Raw genomic sequence first — 8,711 nt, 5'->3', positions numbered from 1 at the left:
CCGGAGTGGGCACTTTTACTGCTCCTTGGCCTGTCTGCAGTGCCCTGACAGAGGCAGACAGGCGTTGGCTTTTACTGGCTCCTGGACTTCCTCCTCCTTTCCCCCAACAGCCCCCGCCATCCCTTGCCATTCCTTTCTTTGCGGGCAGACTCTGGCAAAGTGACCTGGCTGCTGGCAGAGGTAACATTTCTTGGCGCTTTTTCCCTCCTTCTTCCTCCCTTCACTGGGATTTGAAACTGCGCGCGCGCGCGCTGTTCCAACTTCCATCGGCTCTCCGGGCGGGAAACTTGGCTCTGGAATCTCTGGAATGCGGAAATCCCTCCAACGCTCTCCTTTCCCCTCCCGCTTCTCCAAGGCTCTTGCCTCCTGGCGCGCTCCAATGGTCAGCGCTGATTTGGTCAGCTGGTCCATAGACTCCGCCCTGGGCGCCCGGGAAAGTTCGTCTTTCACCGCCGAAGAAAGCCCCTCTTCAAATAGCATTTGAATGGGTTCCCCCGATAGGTCCCACCCCAATCTATGTATCAACATTGTAAACTCAGTCCAGTACTCACGAACCGATCGGCTCCCCTGTTTGCAAGCCATCAATTGTCTGCGTACCAGTCCCTGTTCAATCTCGCTGGAAAACATCAAATCCATGGCGCGAAAAAACTTCCTCGCGTCCTTCAGCATGTCACTATTCCCTGCCATCAGGGGCCTGACCCAGTCTCTCGCCCCTCCTTCGAGATGGCCAATCACAAACGCCACTCGCGACGCCTCATCGGGAAAGTCATTAAACTGCAGTTCAAGAGCATACTGCATCTCTGTCCTAAAGGCTTGGTAGTTCCTGGGGTCCCCCCCAAACTTCTGCACCATTCCTGGCATCTTTCTTGCTAGTGTAGCGCCTTTTGCCTTTTCTGCATCCTGCGCCCTCCTTTCTTCTAGCCTCGCCGTTTGCATTGCTAGCTGGAGTTCCAACATTCTGTACCTTTCTTCCAGAGTTGGACCTCCTCCAGCTCCTCCTGCTCCTCCGGCTCCGGCTGGGTCACTCATGATGCCTCTCTGCACAAGCTGCTTTCAGGGACTGTCCGATTGCTGTGATGGGATGATGAGCTGCTTGTGCGTAAAATCCTGATCCCTCAGAGTTTGGCTAAGTTCCCAAACCTCTGTCTGTGATGGAGCTCCTTAAGCGTGGCTCCATCAATCGCTCGTTGAATCGGACAGTGGGCGTTTACGGAACTTCTTCCAGCATAAAAGCTCCTTAACGGAAACACGTCTTCTGGACTCTCGGCGTGACAGTTTCCGCCGAGGAGTGGGTGTTCCTAAGGGAGGTCCTGAAACCCCCCCACTGTTCTCGCTAGAAGTATCTCTGAGCTCTCCCTCCGACTCACTTTCCCTTGGAACTCCACTTCTCCCCCTGCTGGTCCCCTCCTCCGCTGAGTGGTCTCTCTCACCCTCCATGAGCCCTTTCACCTCCTTCGTCTCAGATGACAGTTCCCTGACAGGTGAGGAGGAGTTTCTGCTGTTGTGGTGACCCCAGTCATGCCCAGACAGATAGAAAACTTTCACTGATAGGTCCATTGCCAGTGGCAGTAAGTATAGAGCCCAGAAATGAGTGTGTGGCAGGGCTATGGTGCTAGGGGCTTTGAATCCACTCAGCCACACCATCCTAGATCTGGTGTAGTGAAAAAGAAGAAAGAATCACCGCTTACCTTCCACCTTCAGCAGTGTGAGCTGGCAAGACTTGGGATGCAGCCGTAGACCAGTATTTCATGCTGTTCTGGAAATCAGTTTAAATTTATGAAAAGGATGTCTTGCTTCATCAATCTAGGGAGGAATGTTTAATCAAGACGATTCTCTTTAAGATTAAATGATTCATCTCCAAGAAACATCCTGTCAGAATACAATATAATATTTCTATTAAATCTTTTGTGCTTAATAAAATAATAGTCGAAAGACATTCCCCCCCCCACCCAAAACTATGCAAAAAAGGAGAAATTAACTGACTGATGACAATGATTTAAACACACATTTCAACAAATACTCAGTGCCATTTCCCCAATAATTATAACATGACTCCACAAGAAAGTTAAAACAGAACAGTGTTCGCCAGAAGCTGGCCATGCATGCTTATATACAGAGGAGTCATCCATTCTTAATACCAGGACATAAGTAACAACCTTACAGTGGAGACTGACCCTTTAGAGCAGATGGGGCACCATCCCACCAATGTCAGTCTTGATTCCTCCAAGCCAACCTTCCTGCCTTCTTACTTAAAACCTGCTTCCTCATCCTTAATCCTGCTTTTGCCCTGGTAGAACTCACCAGGGAGAAGGATGGGAACAAAAATAGAATTAGTTGGTTTAACCTGCCACAGCCACTGGCTCAGCTACTGCTGTTCTTTCTGTCTTCCATTCTGCCAGTCCCAGGGACCAACCACCACTGTACAAGAAGTTGTGTTTTTGTGAGTAGAAATGAGTGGACATATACACATAACGTGCGTCCAAAGACTCTGAAGTTTGAAATTGCCCTGATTTATGGCGCCACCTTGATCAACTGCAAGGCCATAGTTCTAATAATTGGTTAGAATTATAACAACTAAAAGTGATCTAGAGACCTGGCCATGCTTATATTAGAAATCTGTGAAATCTCTGGGATTTAAGTTAGTCTAAGCATGACTTAGTCTGGATAAAATCCATTATTATTACGTGTTATAAAACATGGTTTGCTATTGGAGGACCTGGCTGAAAAATTGCACAGGCAAAAATCCAGTAGTGGTTTCAGTAACTGTTTCTCATGATGAGACCCTGAGAAATGCTTCATTGGTGCTTATGGGAACACTTCAAAACAGAGTCTGACAAACAGTCTAAGGCAGGGATAGGGAACATGCAGCCTTCCAAATGTTGCTGGACTCCATCTCCCATCAGCCCCAGACAGCATGGCCAAAGGTCAGGGATGATAAGAATTGTACCTTGGTTGTCAAACACCTTGGTACTTGTACATTTTGGCTCCCGAACGCCGAAAACCTGGAACTAAGTGTTCCAGTTTTTGAACGTTCTTAGGAAGCCAAACGTCCGTCGCAGCTTCCACAGCTTCTGATTGAGTGCAGGAAGCTCCTGCAGCCAATCAGAAGCCGCGCCTTGGTTTTCAAACAGTTCCAGGAGTCGAACGGACTCCTGGAATGGATTAAGTTTGACAACCAAGGTACCACTGTAATCCAACAGCATCTAGAGGGCCTCTTGATAGCCACCCTTGGTCTAGGGAGATCCAGGCAGCTATACTACCTGGCCCAAATTCAAACTATCTGTGAGAGGAGCCTACTGGCAAAAGGGTAAAAGGCATATAGGAAAAGAGGAGCTGGTCAGCATTCACGACATTTCTTGACTGTAAAACATGGCAGTGTTCACAAGAATCCCCAGAGCAAAATCCAAAACCCTCCAATTCTCCTTGATCAAATGATTGTTTTAGGATGCTCTGTGAGGTTTCTGTAATTTCATTTTATATTTATGGCAAATGTAACCTCTTGCTGTTTTTCTTCTCCATTACAGTCTGTGAATGCGCCTAATAAATATTGGAGAAATGTGCAGGGGATGCAGCCTCAGATATTCCCTCCCCTGAAGAAGTGAAGGAAATAGGAAATGAAGAGAAAGATAAACAAAATGAGACAAGACAGTGAGATAGTCACTGTTTTTTTTTAAATGATCACCCTGCAGTCTAGATTTTCTAGCATCTATCCCTCATGTGCAATCTATTGGTGATCATGATATATATATATATCTATCTATCTATATATATATATATATATATCCCAAACACAGAAAAAACATGATGTGCTTTAGAAAACCCAGATGTATCAGACTCTTTTATGGAAGAGGAGAAATTAAATGCCAGGTGGTCTCATCAGTTTTAACTGCAAGCAGATTGACCTTTACATTAGGTCATAATGTGAAAATCATTGTTCATGTATGCTGGATAATCCACGCCTTTCTTTAAGCTCAATGCTGTTTCCATTTCAGCACATTTTCCATTATTTCTAGAATGGCATCAAATCCTGCTTTCCTATTACTGGATTGACATCTCAGCAAATATGGATGGTTATTTTAATAGCAGGCTTTGGGAGTGTGTGGGATGTCACAAGGGGCCTATCTCTGAGCTCTCTAGAAAACCAGGAGTCTTTCCAGGCAACAAAGGGGCACAATGTTTGGAAAGGCACATCTGTATTGTTAGTTGCAAACTGTTATGGTGCTGTTGTTATTGCCACTTTCTCTGCGGCAGTAACATGGAGTGGGAATAATTAGAAACTGGGGGCATGAAAATGGCCCATTTTGTAGAGTGAAAGGAAGGAATATTCAAATTACCAAATCAGGGCACACTTTTGCCTGCCTCTGAAATATAAAGCATGGAATGTTCTTCGGCAATAGCATGCTACATTATTACACATCCAACTGGTCATACTAGAATTAAAATTTAAACATTGTATTTTATGTTCAACTAATGACAATATATTTCAGTTATCTGTTGCTGTTTTGTGTGTAACAATACATCAGATTTGCTAAAATCAGGGATGGGCACTGCAAATTAGGACCCCTTTCTGCATTATGTAAACAATTTTTCCCTGGTTAAAAAAAGCAGCCACACATAGTGGTTGGGGTTGGGAATGTGGAGGGATTTGGATTGGGCTATGGCAATTACGTCCAGTCCTTCACACTGTTTCCTTAGTGGAAATCACACCCAGCCAGCTGCTGTAAGCCACAAAGGGGACCTGGCCTTATTTTCCAAGAAACCCCAGTGAACCTGCATACATCTGGGGCTGGAGAAAGTGTGGGCTGGAGAAGGAGTGAGTATGCTTTTCTCCTCCCTCCTCACAAAGTTGCCAATAAACTGCAATTTCAGAGTAACCTTCTCTAGGGGGTTGCAAATCTCGAGCCCTCTCCCTTTCTAGAGAACAAAGGGATAAAGGAACTAAGTAACAGCTCCACAATGATTTTCTGATTTTAGTTCTTCAGAATGCTTTAGATTCAGGAAAGAATTTATTAAACAACATCTCATAGCGGTAGCAAGTGATTAATGAAGCAATTGATTGTTCAGAAGAAACTATATCCAGATCTTGTCAGTCAGATTGATTATGCAAAAAAGATAAACTATAGGAGGTGGTTCAGCCTCCTATAGTTCATACTCCTTTTGAATCGGAGCTTCCCTCTGAGAATTTTTATAAAATAAATGTTCTGGTTGTTTTAAATCTACCACCCTCCTGACAATTTGGATGACTGAGGAAAAAGTATGTTATTTATTCCTTAAATTGATATTCTGCCTTTCCTCCCCAAAGAGCCGAGGGTGGCAAACAACAAGTGATAAAAAAATATTTTTAAAACCCTTACATTTACCTATGTTTGCTAGTCTGCAGTCTTCGATGCAGGGAGTTCAGAGGATTCCAGTTTTTTAGAGGGAAAACGGAGCCAGGGAAAGAATTCTGGGCTTGTCTCTTTGTATAGTGTCCTGCTGATGCGGAATGCAAAATTCTTTAGCCCTTCATTGGTTTCTCAAGGTGTGTGGGCCAGAAAGGGGATGCTCTCGCGTGGATCCACCTTTCTTGATTGTTGCTTTGCCACTATTGCTAGGAAAAGGAGGGAATTGTTTGAGACCAGAAAGCTCATTTGCCCTACTCCCAGTGGTCCTGCCAGCCTTTCTATCAACAATGTGTGGAATGATGTGGTTTCCACAGTGAAGAAGAAGAAGAGTTTGGATTTGATATCCTGCCTTTCACTCCCTTTAAGGAGTCTCAAAGCGGCTAACATTCTCCTTTCCCTTCCTCCCCCACAACAAACACTCTGTGAGGTGAGTGGGGCTGAGAGACTTCAAAGAAGTGTGACTGGCCCAAGGTCACCCAGCAGCTGCATGTGGAGGAGCGGAGACGCGAACCCGGTTCCCCAGATTACGAGACTACCGCTCTTAACCACTACACCACACTGGCTCTCTAGTGCTGTTGGTTTGTTTGTTTTTATTGCATTCCTATATACTGCTTTTCTGCAGGGCATCTTAGGTGGTTTACAATTTTAAAAGCACTAAAACAAATGATATAAAACAGGCTGCCTCAACCTCAACCCTCCCAATGTTTTGAGACTACAATCCCCATCATCCCTGACCACTGGTCCTGCTAGCTAGGGATCATGGGAGTTGTAGGCCAAAAACATCTGGAGGGCCTAGGTTGAGGAAGCCTGATATAAAATGTAAAGTTGGCAGAGGGAAGGGCACTGTCTCATACCCTCCAACATTTCTTTGATAAAAATAGGGACGTCCCATTCCATAATGATAATATTATTATTTATACCCCACACATCTTACTAGGTTGGCCCAGCCACTCTGGGAAGCTTCCAACATATATAAAAACATAATAAAACATTAAGCATTAAAAAAGCTTCCCTATACAGTACAGGATTGCCTTCAGATAGCTTGGGGGTTGGATAACTCCCCATACCCTCCAACATTTCTCCAATGTTTTCTGTGAACTGCCCTGAGACCTCCGGTTATAGGGTGGTATATAAATTCAAATAACAAGAATAATAACAACAATAGGGCCATCCTAAGGAAAACTGGGATATTTCAGGATCAAATCAGAAACTGGGACATCTTCTAAATCAGGGACGTCTCTGGAAAATAGGGACACTTGGAGGGTCTGATGTCTGGCTGTGGAAGGCCCTGATGTGATCTTTGCCTGCCTCCTTCACACAGGGCTAGTGGTATCCACTGGCCCTGGGGTGGCGTGGGGGAAACAGTCTGACAAGGGTAGGCCCTCATCTTGTCTTTGTCAGTGTCAGGGAACTGCCATCGGCTCAGGGGGAGAGGGGAAAAGCCGGATGGATTACAAAGAGCCCCGAAAGATCATGGGAAGCAGCTCCTCCTCAGCGGAGGAGAGTAACCACGCCTCCAGTGGAGAGGAGCTTCAGGGCTCAGAGGAGGTGAGGCGGTGCCAGGACACCTTGCCTGGGCAAAGTGGGAAGGAGAGAGGTCCTCTGTTACCCACACCCTCCTTGCGCAGTAAGCTTTCGCGCCGAGAGGGGAGGCGCACACTGGGCATCAAGAAATTACTTTGCTGGGGAAGGTTTAAGGACTGCCCACTCACGGATTCTGCCAGTGAATGAGCCAGCCACAGGAGAGTGGTGCTCTGGACAGATAAAGTTTATTTTGGCATCAAAAGCAAGGCTTCACAGCCGAGCAGGGAGGCATTTGCCCGCTTGCTCTCGAGCAACCCCTTGGAACCCTAACAGCCAGCCTCCTTTGCTTTGCCTTCAGCGTGGCCAAAAATATGCTGCTTCTTAAGGGAAGGAGTCATAATTCTGCTCATTTTAATTACACGCCTAAAGTAATCTTATGGATTCTCTCCTTAGAGCTTTCTTTTGCTTAACCAATGAACTTTCCAATTGCTAGAGGTCAACAGGATGTGACAAAACGCCTGCCAATGCTAGCAAGAAATGGTACGAGGGCCTTGCTCCATAGCTGGTTATTATGCCGTTCATTTCTAGTTACATTTAATTTTTAAAAAGAATCACACATCTTATCATTTGGCAATTAGGAGATCCCAGATGATAGCGAGAGAATTTATTAAAATGTATCCCGCTGACTTCAGGATGAAGACAATGAAATATGCAGATACTGTTGCTTTTAATTACACCAATAAAATAATCTTCTGGTCTCTTTCTCTCTTAAGACATTTCTTCTGCAATGGATTTTCCAGTTGCTACAGGCCAACAGGAAGTGGTGAAAATTTGTTAATTTAAAGATGTTTTATTAATGGCTGCAGAATGTAAAGAACAAATCATTGGAATGGATTGGGATTTGGTACTCAGTCAGTGCTTTTCTGTCACAACAGGAAAAGAAGTGGATGACTGCACATCTGAAAATCCCATCCGCAATAAAGAAATGTATTATTCTCTCTAGAATGGAACTGCAAAGAAGTACTCCAGAATTTTGAATTAGATGAGGATGATAAAAACGGATTATTGGAGGACTCTGAATGCCCTGAGGATCCATCTCCAGTCCATCCCAGTGACAAGTCGGGGGTGGGGTGGGGGAGAGAAACCCTTTGCACAGCCCTTCACCTAAGTGGATGAATCTTCCCCTGAATACCCTACGCTGCCCACTGATCCTTGGAATTAGGGATGTCCTGACCAGGGGAACAATAATAAAAGTGAGAAGCTCTTTTCAACACCTTCAGTACCCAGCACCTTCACTTCCTACTTCCTGTGACCCACCAATGGTCCAGCAAACAGGAATATGGGGAGGGAGTGGCAGTCAGAGGTGAAGCATATGCCTGCGCTGGCCAGGGTGGGTGTGCTCCTGAAAGCGATGTGGCGCGGAGGGTGCCCTCCAAGGCATGGGATAGCCACTCGGATGCCTGGAGTGGAGCATGTGCCCTGCAGCCAGGGGCGGAATGAGCTGCCCATGGGGGCGGAGCAAGCCACCCATGCCGGACATTCAATGCACCACCCGTGACTCCTAAGCCTCCCCCAAGCTGTCAAAATGAAGGGGGAAGGGGGGAATGTCACCGGCAAAGCAGCACAGCTCCCCCCTTACCCCGATGACTCGGGGTGGGCTTGGAAGTCACAGACGGGTGGCGTCGCTCCTCCTGCTTTTAGACTGGCAATGAAGAAGAAAGCTCCCCAAAACTTTCTTAACCATTGAACTCAAGTGAGGTCAAAGATCTGGGTCATATCTGGAGCCACACATTACAACCATTC

The sequence above is a fragment of the Podarcis filfolensis genome, assembly GCF_964270895.1.
Source record: "Podarcis filfolensis genome assembly, chromosome: 7".
Lineage (NCBI taxonomy): Eukaryota > Metazoa > Chordata > Lepidosauria > Squamata > Lacertidae > Podarcis > Podarcis filfolensis.
This window is presented reverse-complemented; position numbering follows the sequence as displayed.